The following is a 17,743-nucleotide window of genomic DNA, read 5'->3' on the forward strand; positions in this document are numbered from 1 at the left end:
TATGGTGCTATTTCATTTATTTAGTTACAAACTGGATAAAGGGTTATATATGATAGAAAGGACATGTACTCACCTCCTAAAAAAACAAAACAAATTATTTCATCCAATTAAAGTGGTAAGGAGAAATGCAAGGCGGTCTGTTTAGCAGTATCTAACATAAGTGGTCAATCTGAATGTGGAATCATTCTAGTCTACCTAGCATTGAAAGAGAAAACATTCATGCCACAAGGTAATGCATAGATCCGTGATGGTGAACTTATGGCATGCTTGCCCAAAGTGGCACGTGAAGCCATTTCACACAGGATGCGCAGCCTTGCATGTTTGTCTTCCAAATTTCTGGCATGCATGGGCATGAGATGATTAGCTGTCCTTTGTGCGTGCAGCAGTGCCAAAAACCAGTGTGTGCATGCATGCCGGCCAGCTGATTGTCATGTGCGCATGCATACCAGAACCTGGAAGTTCAGCTTTTCCAGAACACAATCCCTTTGTGCATGCAACACTGCTGAAAACCGGCCTGTACATGTGTGCTGGCCAATTGATCATTGGGTACGCATGTGCGCTAGAACCCAGCTGTTCGGCTTTTCCGGAGTGTAGCCCCATCGAGGGCGCACGTGCACATGCGACGTTTCCGCATGACCTTTTTGGCACTCGGTGCCATAAAGGTTCGCCATCATTGATATAGATAGTCTTCAACATGTGTAGTTGGTATGAATAATGTTTATAAACAACAAAAATTAAAAGGAGCTTCCCACTCTCTCTCCATGCTCACGAACACTGATGTTACCTAGTCAGCTAATGAAACATCAACAAGTAAGCAATGAAGTTCAGGGAGCACCAAGAATTCCATAGTATAATCCTGAGCTATATACTTTATGTTCTCTTCTATTGGAACTAATTACATGTCGCGACACAATTTGATTTTGTGACCAGAAATACATAGAAGATGCATCTGGAATCTGCTCTTTCTTAGGGATGGCACCCTTGTATCTGTATATAAGGCCTGTTTACCACTGTACAATCTGCTGTGGTTCAGCAGTAAACAGTTTATGTAATTACTATTCTATATAAGATTTGGGATAAAGATGCCTTTCCTTCCTTCCTTCCTTCCTTCCTTCCTTCCTTCCTTCCTTCCTTCCTTCCTTCCTTCCTTCCTTCCTCAAATGATCTTTCCTGTCACATGCAAACATACTTACTTTTTACAGTATTTCTAGTTCTCATTACTTTAGATCTAGAGTACTTCTATTTTTTTAAAAAAAGGTTAATGAGTGCAGTTAAATTCTTACTCTGAAAATTTGTCAAGAAAGCAGTTTTTACCTATTAGCATATTCACCAAGTTAATGTAGTGTACTTAATAAGATAAATAAAGCTTGTCATGATATTTCAGAAATATTTTAACAGGAGAATTCAAGAACATTTTTAAAGGCACTTTTTTTTTAACTTGCCCAGCCATGCTGAACCATTAACTCCTGAACACCACTGGAAATTTAGGACATCATCAGGATGGAACATTAATATGCAAGGAAGGAATTGCAAAACAGAAATCAAATGTGTTTTGAAGAGGGGTGATTTCATTTATCTAGAATAAAGTAGATAAATGGAAACTTGTGAAATGAACTGAAGTGGAAAGAGCTGTACTTTTTTCTCAATATATATTCTGAAATGTATTCAAATGCCATTTTTAAAAAATCTGGAAACTATCAGAAATTCTTTTCTAATGTGGATACACTAGAGTAGTATTTCTCAACCTTGGTAACTTTGAGATGGGTTTACTTTCCATGCTGGTTTGAGAATTGTGGGAGTTGAAGTCCACCGATCTTAAAGTTGCCAAGGTTGAAAACCCTCATTTTATTTTATTTATTAGTTTATTTCTGGTTTATGCATTCTCACAGAAGATGCAGATTAAATAATCTTCTACTGGACTTGGGGGGAGGGGGAAGCAAGTATAGTTGGTAATATTGAATAATGCCTGGTGATTAAAAAAAATCTACCTTTGAAAGAAACATTATGTAGATTGACACAAGAATTTTGTAACATGTGTATCCCAGATATGAAATAAAGGTCCCCCTGCAACTTGGAAGAAGGGAACAGAGGCCTCTTTCACACATGCCCAGACACATTCAGGGAGGATAATTGATTTGAATTTATCTTCAACCTTTATTCACACCCACGGGAAAATATGTGTGAATAAAAATTAACCATAAATTCAAGTCAGTCAGTTAACTAAAGTGTTCAATATGTTCTGCTAAAGAAGAAACCCTAAATGTTGCAATCGGGAATGATTTTACTTTCTTCTTTATTAGATTGCAAGATTTAGTCCATAAAAGAGAGTGAATAATTTCCCTATGAAATGCTTAAACATACATTTCTTGGCATATTATTACCAGATACATTGTGCTTAGTTGGCTGCTGCAGCAAACAGCAATAAGGAATCTATATATTGCCTTCATTTCCAGCATCAAAAGGCATAGGGCCAGTGCAGAATAAGGCAAATTAAAGATCAAATGCATATCACCATCAGCCTTATCCAGCATAGTTTCTCAATAGAATCCCTGGTTTCCATGTCTTTCTCAGAAACAGAGAAAGAGCAGACTGGTTTAGCAAAAAGAAAAAAGAAAGAAAGCTATCAGACAAAATGCAGCCGTGGGTGTAATGAGAGCTTGTAATGAATGCTGAAGAATTTCAGTTTCACATAGGTGCTGAATATAATTGCCCCAAACATCTTCAGTAAGAATTTGGCTTGATTTTTATATTCCTGTTAAATCCAAAAGCAAGGAACATTGGAAAAATCTTCATGTAAAACATTGAAGCTCCTGGGAGCCAATGGTAAATCTGTTTCTTTGCTGCCAGCTATGAGTAAGTTTCCAGTAATCATTAGTGCAGAGTTCTTATGTTCCTAATGTTTTTTTCCATTTTGCCTTTTGCGGGATTATTGGTTTCTTAGTTGTGTTAATATAATAGTCTAAAGGCACCACATCTATGGATAGGAAGCCACTGGGAGATCAGGCCAGGAAGATGCAAAGCAACTCACCTATTCACAAATTTCCATAGTGCTCAGCTGGCTCATTAGTGCAATACTGGTGTGGACAGGATTGGATCAGCAGGTGGCTTAGATGGGCATGTGAATTCAATATTCAAGAAAAAAGGCAAATGATGAATAATTAGCTATTACAATAGAAAGATGAGGGATGGATCACTGCAAGAAATAGAAAAATCAGATCAATACTAAAAGAATTGATGGAAGGAAGAGGGGCAACTATCGGAAGATGGAAAGACAAATACTCTAAAGGGTTAGAGGGAGAGAGAAAGTCAAACAAACTCTGAATGAAGGAAAAACAAGCAGAAAAAAGAGCGAAGGCATTAACAGGCTAGCATGGTATGGAGACAGACTATATAGGAGGTAATTGTGAGAACATTTGATTTGTTCTGAGATATTGTATATTGCAGGTCAAATGCAGCCCTGTTGCCTTTCTTCTATCTGTTTATTGGTTCCCCACTGTGTCCCTCAATTTTTTTTTCATCAAGAACCCCCTGAATTTTGCTACAGTAAGCTACCAACCCAGGAGATGCTAATGAAAAAGCAACGGATTAATTAGCAGTCATCCTTTTATCATCTGTTTTCTTTAATAGATGAAGATTTGCACCCTTTATGTCGGAGAAATTTTAAAATTGGTTCAAAATTGTTCCCTTTGTAGACCATCCATTTTAAGTTGCATAACTTAAAGTTGTTTTCTATATTTATAATAGATGCAGAAAATATTGGTTCCCTAATCCTGATTCCGTAACAGAATGAACATAAATTGCTAAGAATGATTCGCAGCGATCCATAGTTCTGCACAACTGAAAGTTATAGGACTAAGGAATTGCGCCTTCTCTGTCAGGGCCTTGCTTTCTGGAACAGTATTCCCCCAAAGATATGGAAAACATCAGTTATCATGAAAACCTAGCTTTGGTTCTTTGCTCTTAGGTATAAGGTTAATACGTTATGGAACCTCTGTTGTGATTCTGTGTTATTATGGTGGTTGTTTTAGTCTGAGCTGTCTGTATTGTTGCGTTGTATTTTATAAGGCTACCAAAGTGGACAGCTATAACAAATAATAATAAGCAATTGCAAAAGGCACTTTTACCTGGAACAGTTTACATCCTGAGACAATATTTTTAACTCCCTGAAAGTGAAATCTGCTTGTGCCACAAATTCAGTGTGGGATACTTCAGGACCCACCTTGGAAACCGTGTCCTCTCAAAGTACCAAGGAGGTGTCTCTTTTCTGTTGCCTGCTTCTTAGAACTATCTCCCCTGACATTCATTTAATCTCTGACTTTGCTGGCCTTTAGAAAGGCTTTAAAACACTGGATTTTACCTGGCCTGAGAATAATAGAAATCTCCATTTAAAGGCGGGTGGTAATACTTGTGAGTTCCTGATGCCTTTTGAAGGTTTGTTTTTATTTTATTTGGAACATTTTATCCATTTTTTGCTTATTTTTTTGTTTTCTTGTAACTCCTCAGATTCATAGTATTTGAATTAGACAGCCATGTAAACAAACTAACAAACAGGACAGGACATTAAATTAAGTTACTGGAAATCAGATTCCTGTTGAATGTTAGCCAAACATTCTTAACAGTAAAAACAGTTTAATAGGAAAACCATTTTCCTACAAGTTTGATGGGTTACCTTCACTGTGTACTAGCAGAGACTGAACCCACATCACATCTGGCATTCCAAGAACACATCTGTTCTTGGAATCCTGCATTGACCTGGGGATTGGGTTCTGTGGCCTAATTTGTCTCTTCCAACCCTATGATTTGATAGCTACTTCTGCTTTTAAAAATAATGCACACACATAATAACAGGCTTCTTACAGCCTGAGCCACACATTATAGCGGTGTGGCTCAGGCTGTAAGAAGCCTGTATTTAAAACACAGCTGCCTGCAATTACTGCAGGTTCTAGTCCCACCAGGTCCAAGGTTGACTCAGCCTTCCATCCTTTATAAGGTAGGTAAAATGAGGACCCAGATTGTTGGGGGGGCAATAAGTTGACTTTGTAAATATACAAATAGAATGAGACTATTACCTTATACACTGTAAGCCGCCCTGAGTCTTCGGAGAAGGGCGGGATATAAATGTAAATTAAAAAAAAATTAACAAAACAATTGTGGCAATATTGAGCAACCCAGGATTACAATTTCATTCTGTCAAGTTTGAGATAACCATGTTTAACTAATCACAGTTCTTCAAATTCAGGGATCTGGGGAGCAGTTTTTGGCCTGGTGATTATGGTACCGGGCAGAAACCAGAAAACCTGTGACTTGTAGTACCACCTACCCACCCACCCACCCAGACATGAAAGCCAGATAGGTAACTTTGGGTCAGTCACTTTTTTGTTAGCCCACAATGTCAGGTCCAGACAACAAGCTGATCAGTCAATTCCTGTTGATCAGGGAATTGATCAACACTGAGTTGATCTGAAAAAAGCAGACCCTGCATTTGCAGGAAAATGCTAGAAAGGGAGGGAAAAGCTTCCAAATGCCTTCTCTAGAGAACATAAATTTGAATGTCAGTAGCTTCATTCACATTTCAAGAAAACATGATTTCTGTTACATTTCAGCTGGCTTTCTTTCTTCATCTGCTGAGATATATGGCCACAGCTAAGAAAGGTGAAGTGCATGGCATCCAGAGAAATGTGAAACTCATGTTAATGATGACTTACAATATCTGGACATATCAATTATTTATTCTCCATCTCATAAACTCCTGTATTGCTTCAAAATGAACAGTTAATTTAATTTATCGTTCTTGCTTGCGTAGTTATATAGAAAATAAAACATGGAGTTAACTAAAGAGCTTTCTTTTGTGGTTTCAAAAAAAAGATATATCAAACTGTGAATTATACTTGCAGCTGGGCAATCACACATCCATTACAGCCACAAACTCAGTACAGTGATCCGAGCTTCATAGAGCTGGACTTAGTTATAGTAACTGATCTTTGACCCTTTTGCAATCTCACATTAGGCTATAAAGTCCCTGTGCCTTAAATTAAAGGCATGGCTGAAGGATTTTTTTCCCCCTTTCCTTTGATTCTACAACTTTTGCACACATTTTTGCAAAGTCTGAAAATCTTAACAATGAAGTCTAATGGGAGGATGCAGGGACAAAATTACTTGCTTTATAGAATGTATAACTTGGACCATTTCTTAATGTAAGGAAATTTATGAGAAAGGCCTTTCTTACTCTACTCTTAACAATCTGAATCAAATCAGATTCCTTGTAGTCCAGATCCCTTCCTCCAAATTTAAGAAAATGTGCCCAAATTATGAGAGAAGGAACAATTTATTGTTCAATAGTTACGGCCTATAACTTATCCATGAGATTTTAGACACAGGTCATTTAATTTATGCTAGAAAGGTAACAAATAAAGCAAAATAATAATAATTGTATTAATAAAACTATTGAATAATACTGGCCCAAAGTTGATTTCTACAGAACCCCATTGGTTATTGCATACGTTAATCATCTCAGCACAGCAAATTTAATGTATTAACATTACATTCAGCAAGACCTCATCTTTCTCAGACAAGCTCCTCAAAGCCAAGATATACTTGTCAGCTTTCAATCTGATGAGAACTCCCAATATTAGCATGAGATTCTTCAGCTGTTTTATTATTATTGTCCATTATTACCTTGTAGCATCCAGTTAAAAACAAAAACAAAACAGATCTTTCATCATCTTGAGCTGATTGTTAAGTTGCCTCCTGGGAAGCTTGATACAAAGAGCATTTGCAATGTGAAATGTTTGCTTTCTGTCCCAAGGCTCTTTATTCCCCACTCCCTGTCCCACCTCCTTTTCATCACTCATCAGCTTTTACAAGGGAAAGGAGGTGAGGAAATTATTTCACTGCTAAACTGGGTGGAAACTAAAAAAGAAAATGTTTATGGAAGCCTAACTCCAATACAATACACATGATTTTCTTTACTTGGTATTAAGGAACAAGGGCTTTGGTGTGGATTAAGCATTCTGCTTTCATGTGAGGAACCCTCTTTCTATTTAAAAAATTTTCCTTTCTATTTTCTTTTCTATTTTAAAAAAAAATTTAAAAAATATTTTCTATTTTCTTCTCCACTGCAAAAACATATGGACTACAAATCTTGATCAAGGCAAAACAATACAGTAGATGCAATTTACATAGACTTCTGTAAAGCTTTTGACTCAGCAGTACATGATAAACTTCTCCTAAAACTAAAATCCTACGGCATCTCAGGACCCCTCCACAATTGGATAACAGCTTTCCTGTCAAACAGACAACAAGTGGTCAAAATTGGCAATGCTCTATCAAATCCTGTTCCTGTTAAAAGTGGTGTTCCTCAAGGCAGCGTTCTTGGACCAACACTCTTCATATTGTACATTAATGATCTCTGTGACCATATTACAAGTAATTGTGTTCTCTTTGCTGACGATGTCAAACTATATAACACCATAAAGCTACCCTTCAAAAAGACCTTCTTTGTATCTGAATGGTCTAAAGAGTCTGAGTCCCTAGGGAGATAGGGCGGTATAAAAGTACGAATAAATAAATAAATAAATAAATAAATAAAACTTGGCAACTCCAAATCTCAACCAGCAAATGCTCAGTCTTACATATTGGAAAAAAGAACCTAAACACTAAGTACAAGCTTGATGGCCTTACAGATGACCTTACAGATGACCCCCACCCTGTTAAAAACCTTGGAGTTTTCATATCAAATGATCAAAGTGCCAAAGCCCACTGCAACTACATAGCAAAAAAGGCTCTAAGAGTTGTAAACCTAATCTTGCGTCGCTTCTTCTCCAAAAACACTACACTACTAACCAGAGCATATAAAACATTTGCTAGACCAATTCTTGAATATAGCTCGACTGTCTGGAACCCACACCACATTTCTGATATCGATACAATTGAACGTGTCCAGAAATATTTTACAAGAAGAGTTCTCCACTCCTCTGAATACAACAAAATACCTTATGCCACCAGACTTGAAATCCTGGGTTTAGAAAATTTTGAACTACGCCACCTTCGACATGACCTGAGTTTAACTCATAGAATCATCTATTACAATGTCCTTCCTGTCAAAGACTACTTCAGCTTCAATTGCAACAATACATGAGCACACAATAGATTTAAGCTTAATGTTAACCGCTCCAATCTTGATTGCAGAAAATATGACTTCAGTAAAAGAGTTGTTAATACTTGGAATATACTACATGACTTTGTAGTCTCTTCCCAAAATCCCCAAAGCTTCAACCAAAAATTGTCTACTATTGACTTCACCCCATTCCTAAGAGGTCTGTAAGGGGCATGCATAAGAGCACAAGCGTGCCTACAGTTCCTGTCCTATTATTTCCTTTTGTTATATCCAATTAATATAGTTATTACATACTCATGCTTATATATATGCTTATATATTGTACAGGTATTTCATGCTTATGCTTATATATACTGTGTGACAAAATAAATAAATAAAATAAATAAATAAATATTATATAGTCCTCCTTTTCCAAAAACTCATTGGATGCTATTGTTATCTTTTGGGGTTTTCTTTTCTTTTTTTCCTCTTTTTTCTACCGTCTTCCTGATTCTTTGCTTAGTCATCTGTAATTGCTACTGTATCTAAACATACTATATTGTATGCTTGCTATGGATTTGAAGACTGCAGCCATAAGCCAGGAATCTAAAGGATGGAGATGGGTCCAGGAAAATACCATTATCAAAGCTATATACTAACTCCCTTTTTATGATCCTGTAATCCCTTCATTTGGGATAGAATTGGGGCAACTGGATGGAGCATTTACTGGCCAGATGCCCTTCCTGACACCACGAAGAGTTCTCAGCAGATTTTTTCTTTGTAGCCTTTGTAACATCTGACACTACCTCAACCTTCCAACTCTCAACCTTCCAAGTGGGAAGTGAGCCTCTTCACACTAGGTCACCACACTACTCAGGTATATAATAACCACATATAAAAATATAACTGTTCTTCGTGAGGCATCTAAGGCAATTAATCTTGTAAAGATGCATAGGCAATCTAATAGGGGGACATGCCCAAAGGAAAATGTCCTCACCTTATTAAGTTCTCTGTGAGATAGCTAAAATAATCCAACTTTCACTATAAATTACTTGCTAGAGCAACACACATTCACATCCTGCTGGTGGTAAGTTATCATACTACTGTATTTGTTCTAATGGCTTATAAAATCTATTAGGTTAAAAAGAATTCTTATATTTATTTTTTTTCTCCTCACGTGCTAAACAAATGTTCAGCTTCCATTCATTTCTTTTGTTGTCAAATGCTTTGACAGTACTAAAATGCATTAGAGGACATTTCAAGAACTAACTTTTTATTATACAGTAAAATTACAAAGATCCCAATCCCAATCAATCAAAACAATAATTGCTTATAAATATTTTTTTTAAAAAAAGTAGCAGCTATACTTTTAGGAACTCCTGATAAAACAAGTTTGAAAATGCAACCATTTTTTTTCCTCCTTGTTTCTGGAATCATAAACTCACAACTTATTGTGTCCATAATTTTATTGAGTCTATGTTCAAGACTATTAAGACAAATGTATCTCTAGAGTAGGATCAAAATTAAAGCATTTTTAATGATTTAATTGTCATTGGGGAATGTTCACCCATTTCAGTTAATTCACCTAAATGCCGATCAAAATTTTTATTAGCTTTCCAACTAATTGTCCTCCCAATGCAGCTTTCAAAATTGCAATTCTAATATATCTGGAAGTTACCAGATGGGGAAGGCTAAATTGTTTCATTAAATCCCCGTGTTCCAGCAAGTTGAAAAGGTACTACTTGCTGAGTTGAAACTTGGGAGTCTGCAATTCTGTGATACATGCAATAGGATCCTTCTAAAAGCTTTAGGATTTTAAAGTTTGTGTTCTACTTATTCATTTGATTGCTATAATGTAGCAATATAATGTAGGCAAAGAGACCATACTTTCAGTTTCATTCTCATATACATATTATTCTTTAATCATTTTTTTATGCTTAAATTTGAGGTTGCACACCTCTGTATGGCAGAGTCTGTATGGCAGACTACGACCCCTCTTCGAATTCTGATGGCTGCTTAACTGGAAGGTTAAGTGGAAGGTGATAACCTACATTTCTGAAAATAGGTCTCAAAGACCACATGCTAAGCTTCAGAATACCTGAACCAGGTGAATAACCTGATTCACCTTATCCTAATTCACCTTCATCACCTGTTTATCTTTTCAACACATAGGACACTCTTTTTAAAAGAGATTTTTGGTCCCTTAGCTGCTACCTCCAGTTTAAAATACAGGTGCTAACAGGCCTATTAAAAGAGGGTGCAAGATAGCAATACCTAAAGCTATCTAAAAATACCCATGTCCATAATTTATAGAAACTCTATAGATGCCCATTGGCAAGGAATTATTTATTCTCAGAGCCCTCGTTTATTTTTGCTTTCCCTGGCTTTCTAAATTTCCATGACTGGCCACAGGGGTTGAATGAAATAAAATATCCATATTTATGCAGCCAGCAGGCAGCATATCGGAAGCATTTCAAAAGTGGGATCTTTGTCTAATACTATGCATATATAGATAGATAGATAGATAGATAGATAGATAGATAGATAGATAGATAGATAGATAGATAGATATAGATAGATAGATAGATATAGATAGATAGATAGATAGATAGATAGATAGATAGATAGATAGATAGATAGATAGATAGATAGATAGATAGATATAGATATAGATATAGATATAGATATAGATATAGATATAGATATAGATATAGATATGTTTTCTGAGCCCTATGCAGAATCCATCACCTCACACGTAAAAAACTCATTCCAGTTCATAGAGATCATAAAGAAACAAAACTTACAGCCCAGCGACCTACTCGTGAGCTTTGATGTCATATCCCTCTTCACCCAAGTGCCAATCAAAGAAGCCTTGACAGCTATCCAAAACAAATAAGCACATCCTAGATCTGACCAACCACTGCCTATCCAACACATACTTCATCTATAATGGACAAAAATACAAACAAGTAGAAGGAGCACCCATGGGATCACCCCTCTCACCTGTCATTGCCAATCTCTACATGGAACACTTTGAAACCCAAGCTCTAGAAAAATCTGATCACAAACCCAAACTCTGGCTCAGATATGTAGACGACACCTTCATAATCTGGCCACACGGGAAAGAAAAACTTGACAATTTCCTCACACACCTCAATAGCCTACACCCCAAAATACAGTTCACCATGGAAACAGAAGTTAATAACCAACTTCCCTTCCTGGATGTCTTAGTCTACAGAAAACCCAATGGCTCCCTAGGACACACCATCTACCAGAAGAAAACACACACAAACCGCTATCTGCATGCACTCTCACACCACCACCCAGCACAGATCAACTCCGTAGCCAAGACACTCATCTCCAGAACAAAATGCTTAGCTGATGAACAACATCTAAAAACCGAACTAGACACTCTCACTAACGTACTAACATCCAATGGATTCCAAACAAATAAGATTACCAAGCTAATCCAAAAAGAACCCCCCACTAAAACCCAAGACAGAGAACAAGAAAACGGCACAGCCCTCCTCCCATATATAAAAGGCACCACAGACAGAATCAGCAAGATCCTCCACAAACATAACATCAAGACAGCATTCTGCACAAACCAAAAAATATCCACCATCCTAAGAAACCCCAAAGACAAAATTGAGTTAGAAAATCAAGGAGTATATGAAATCCCATGCACCGCCTGCCCCACCACATACATTGGACAAACCAACAGAAGAATAAGTGCACGCATTGAAGAACACAAGAACTCAATCAAAAGAGGAACCAACTTCTTCCTGGTCCAACACTTTAAAGTCACAGGACATGATATTGACTTTAAAAGACCAGAACTATCGCCAAAACTGAACACTTTAACAACAGAATAATCAGAGAAGCCATTGAGATAGAAAACGCCCACACAGCATGAACAAACGAGATGACACCTCCGCCTACCAGCCATTTGAAACCTGCCCTTATTGACAAACGAGTCCCTAACACGAGGAATGACACCAAACCCACACTCACGAGGTCCACACAGGATGTCACCACCGCACATCCACCCAGAAAGCAGACCCAAACCCACACTGATCATGAAGCACGACCAAGGACCAGAAGCCAGACCGCAGCTGCAACATTAGCCATTTCAAACCCCTCCAATCCATACATGCAGCAGACTGACACCCACTATGAAGATGTAGCACGACCACAAAGCCAAACAACAGCTATGCAGCTCAACAGCTCAAATCCCCCTGCAACACAGACTAAACTGAGCACAAGCAAGCCCCCACCAACACAGGACACACCCCAGCCAATCAGAGCACAAAACCCCCATCCAATCAGAGCACAGCCAAGCTCCCACCCAATCAGTTCAAACCCCACTAGCAGTTAAAAGGAAGAAACAGCTGCGATCATACATTGCTCCCAGAAGCACGGTTGAAGCCTGAAGATGACGAATGAGACTTCGTCGAAACGTTGCCAAGACACTTCCAATTTTACGCGGGAGAAAACCCGAACAACCAAAGACCTATATATATATATATATATATATATATATATATATATATATATATATATATATATATAGAGAGAGAGAGAGAGAGAGAGAGAGAGAGAGAGAGAGAGAGAGAGAGAGAGAGAGACTTCTGTGTGATTGAAGAACAAAGCCTGTTGTAGCAGTTTTGTTCACCAGAAATGCATATCTGAACCTTGTAAAAAAGATTTTAATGCCAAGCCATGACAGTCATTCTAAACTTTCACGATACCAACCACAAGTGATTCCTTAACAACATGTTGTTCTTTATTGGTTTGCTTGCTCTTATTATCTTGGGGTCAGCAGTTGAAAGTATCTGTACATAGGCATCTGCAGGGATATAGGGGCAAGTGACAACATACATATGGTGATGTCATAGTGTAAAACTCACATCTTATATACATCCAACTTTGGGGCACAAGTACAAAAAATAGAGTTTACACTGTGATGTGTGCTTGTCCTTTTTCATCATCACAGCTGGCTAGCAGTTACCTTGATACCCAGATACTTTTAAGTCAGTTGGATAGATAATCCTTTTAAGAACATCCAATATATAAAAACAAGGCTATTTTCTATGGCAGTCTTAAAACATACGCATAAGCTTCTATCTCATTTTTTTCTAAAAGCAAAATGTAAGAACAACTACCTGGGAATTTCCTAGTCAAATTGTTGGTAATTCAGTAATGAATGGCTTTAAATATGTATTCCATATACATATTTGTACGGTCTCTGTGAAGACCAGAACATTAAATAAAATGCATAAGCACTTTGGAATAAATTTCCATTGGGGAATTAGGAGGATTTCCTTACTGGTGAAACATTGGTTTGAATATTGGACTATTATCTCTATATTTCACAAAAATCTGGATAGGTACCATATTCTTATTACCCCTTTTGAAAATAATAGCAAGGCATTTGTATATAGATCTCTGGGTTATATAATCCTCTGAAGAGATTTTGATCATGAATTTACTTTATAATCTCTGTTTTATCCTCTGGCTAATTGCCAGTTTTTGTAGTGATTTTTTTTTATTTGCTTGACATCACCCATGTTAAGTCAAGAGATAAATTATTTTCTTTCTGATGGTTAAATAAAGGTGAGGAGAACTAGTTATCTCTCAGTTATTTTCTGTAGTTATCTGACAGGTTAAGTAGAGTGTAGTAAATAGTCTGTAAAGCATTAAAGTTGCTTTCCTCTGGGGTTTTGAAATGAAAGTTATATAATATGCATAACTAATATCCAACCTGGATGCTGTAAATTGGCACATCTATTATTTAAAACCTTTTTGAGGTACTCCATATCTATCCATTCCATTATGTGCTTGATTTTCATCATGACTGGCCATCCAAAATGAGCTATTAAATAAAAAAGTAGGAGGCATACTGTTAGAGCTCTATATATGAACAATACTTAAATACTTAGGAAAGAGCTCCTCTTTTTCCAAAGGTAAATAATTGAAAGTCTTTCTTATTTAGTTGAAGTGGTGAAAAAGTAATTCACAGTTCAGCTCATTTTTTTTTCCTGCTGATGCATCAAAAGAAACTAACATTATTTGGTAAAAGAATCCCTGTATGGCGATATTGAACAGGTGTCCAGGTAAGCAGCTGAAATGGCTAAGTACTAAAGCTTTAGTGGTGAGCGTACTTATGGGCATGGCTATGAATGTGTACTGCACTATATTAGAAAATAGAAAAATTAATACTCCAATGTGAATAAAGTCTGGGAAAACATTCCCAATCTTCTTTTGATGTTAAAAGATTGTATTTCAAAAATACTTACCTATCAGATGCTGAAAAGAAGGAAATGACACAAGTCTATATTAATGTACAATTATCTTGGTGTTCAGGAATAATAATTTCAGAATACAAGAGTAGATTGAGTCATATAAAATGATGATATATTTATATAGGAGGTACTTTTTACATGAGCTTTCGGTATGTTAATTCTTTCTGGGTATGACTTCTTTTTGACTTTCTCTTGTCTAATTTTAATCTTTATTACAACTTTATAGCCAAAAAATACAGTATACGTATACATATATGTATATCTAATATATATCAGATATTTTACAGAAACAGATAATCTAAAATTTATAAGTGTAAGTATAATAAAAAGTAAGAATAAAAACTGTCAATCAGTATCGTCCTAGCAAAAATAATAATGACAATCACCAAATTTAATACTATTTTTCAGTCACGTATGACTGATTTCATTTTGTTGCTTCCATTTATTTGATTCAAAAACAGTAACAAAAACGTGAAGAACATTTGAGGTTTATGACAGCCAGTGGCAAATAGAATGACATAAATGATACAAACTGCTTTTTATATAAATATGGTTGATGGATATCGCACAAAAGGCATGCTGGGAAGAATTCATTGCACAGAAAGAAAACATGTCATAAAATAATTTTGCTGAAGCCTAGAGCTATGAGAATAAGATCTACGAGAGGGCCTGTATTTCAAAGGAATACTTCATTAATGCAAACATGTCATTTAATTTTTTTTAACATATTAGCAAAAAATTTTGTACTACAGATTATTCTGTTAGCTCAGACTTTGGGACCACCAAACCTAAATTCTCTTTCCATTTCTGGGAACCAGCCATTCCATACATGAAGTTTTGTTCATCCTGAAAAACCAGGTCTTCCATAAGTTCAAGTACAAGGTATATACTCTTTTTTCCTTTTCTGTTGAGCTGAGTCAAAATGCCAATGGGAATTTGCTGTGTATTAGTGGAAGATGGACATATCAGATAATTTTTAAAAAAAATGTTTTCAATTGTAAAATAACAGAGATAAAAATCCATAGTATTGAATGACAAGCCATGAAAACCTTATGAAGTTTTCCCTATCTTATTCTTTCCCAAAAAAGTTCTTTTGTTCCTTCTACCCACTTCCATCCAATTAAACTGGGTGATAAATATTAGCTCAGTGTCAGTCTGTGCTGTTGGCTTTGTGAGAGCCCATTTTCACTTTCAAGTCATGATTGGATGCTGCAGTGACTCAGAAAGGAAAATCCAACCAATAATAATTGATCACTGAAAAGTGAGCCCAGCGAGATTCCTGTATAGAATTCCTGGTGATGTGTCTAGAATGTGGTTTTATGACTGCATAAGGATAGGTCTTTATGTGTAAATGCCATTTCATATAAAGCAATTCTTTGTGCCTATGATACCTGGATGTATTTGTTCAGGTATTGAGGTGGGGAGAGGGGGGAAAAAATACTTGCTTATATGCACTATCCTTCTCCCTGAAGTGTGTACCAGAATAAAATGTCTATTGCCTGTGCACTGTGCAATTTGGCAACCACTTTAGCGGCTACAACCTGATAACACCGTATAAAATATCTTTACAATTTAATTTAATTTAAATTATAAATTTACCTGGAGTATTCTCCGGCTGAGCTATTCTAGAATATTTTCCATTGAGATGCTTTAACTACTGGACATACCTTCTGATTAGAATTCAAAATATTATAGGTGGAGTTAAATTCATACAATGAGACTTTTCCACTCTTTTCCTAATAAAGGTTTTGCACCTCATCCCCATACAAGAGGTATAGTGACCAATTAGGAATTCTATCAACAAAGAAAAAGATAAAGGTCACAAGTTTGCGCTGAATATGAATTGCTGGTTTATATGTATTGTATATATACATGGTTTATATCTGTTGTAAATGCTGTATAGAGCTCATTGAAACAAATAGGTTGAAATATATAAATGGTGAAGATGTCAACCAAATCACCACTGTGTCTCTCAAACATGCACAACATTGTATTTTCTGATTATAATGTTGTGTGTGTCCCACACAGAGAGAGATAAACCTCAGTGCTCTAATATTTGGGAAACAAGCTAGGAAGGAAATGAGCCTTGGTACCAAAACTGAATGCAGGTTCTGCAACTAGCATCAAAGCCTTTCCAGAAAAAAATTGCAGTAGGACAGAAAGCTAAAATGCTCCATCTATAATTTACATAAGCTTCCTGATTTCCTTACTTCTACTTTTCTCTAACTCACTCTCTCATATCCCAATAACCCTAAATAACAATAGCACATAACATTTGGTCACATTCACAACTGCAACATCAACATCATCATTGTTGTTGTTGTTATATACTTTATTCATTAAACATGAAACTCAGTCAACTGGACATTTAAAAATGTGTCACAAATACCACTGACTGGTGCTAATGGTTGATACAGATTGCTGCCAGTGTCCTAAGTATCAACCAAGTATTTTCTTAAAATACATGATGTTCCGAGTAGTGCAGTTTTTTGCAGTTCCACTGGTATTATTGCAGGAATATTGCTGCAATTTCTTGATGTGTTTTGTAAAATTCTTGGACGTGGTACCAAGTGCCCCGATGACAATGGCTATCATTGTTATATGTTTCATCCATAGCCGTGTAGTTTCGATGGCCAGGTCACAATATTTCGTGATTTTTTCCAGTTCTTTTTTTTTTTAACTCTGGCTGCTCCTGGTTCAGCAATATAAATTGTATGTTTTGGCCCTCAACAACTGTGATATCTTGCATGTTGTGTTCCAAATGATGATCTGTCTATATTCAAAAGTCCCATAAGATCTTCACCGTCTCATTTTCAGTAACTTTTTCCACTTTGTGCTCCCATGACTTTTTGGATACAGGTATGTCATATTTTTTACATAATGACCAGTGGATTAATTTAGCAAATTATTATTAGTATTAGTATTTTCCACACAAAATTCAAGTGATGAAAGCTGCATTTATTTGTGCATAAGAGCAACCTGATGGTTAACACATTAACGGCTTGTGCTGAAGTTTATATAATAAATCTGATATTTGTCTCTCTCTGATTATTCATGAACTCTTTATCTTTATTTATTGATTAGCCTTTGGGCCATATAGTTCCAGAAACAAATTATTACTAAAATTTGATAAAAACAATTTAAAATGGAATTGGAATAAAATACTGTTAAAATGAAATTGGAATAAAATACAGTTTAAAATAAAATTGGAATAGAATACAATAAAATATAATAAAATTATCTCATATCACTTCTCCTGCTCCTTTTTTTCCCCCACTTCCCTTTTTCCATTTTATTCTTGATGTACCTGTACACAGTTTCATTGGTTATATTGCAGAGGTGG

The 17,743-nt window shown here is 36.2% G+C and overlaps 1 protein-coding gene across 1 annotated transcript in view; it reads left to right on the top strand.

Moving 5' to 3' along the window:
• The window catches only part of LSAMP (limbic system associated membrane protein), a 513,955-nt gene that overhangs the window by 447,169 nt on the left and 49,043 nt on the right, over window positions 1-17,743 (top strand). The gene's annotated exons all lie outside the window — the stretch shown is intronic.

The sequence above is a fragment of the Ahaetulla prasina genome, chromosome 5, assembly GCF_028640845.1.
Source record: "Ahaetulla prasina isolate Xishuangbanna chromosome 5, ASM2864084v1, whole genome shotgun sequence".
Lineage (NCBI taxonomy): Eukaryota > Metazoa > Chordata > Lepidosauria > Squamata > Colubridae > Ahaetulla > Ahaetulla prasina.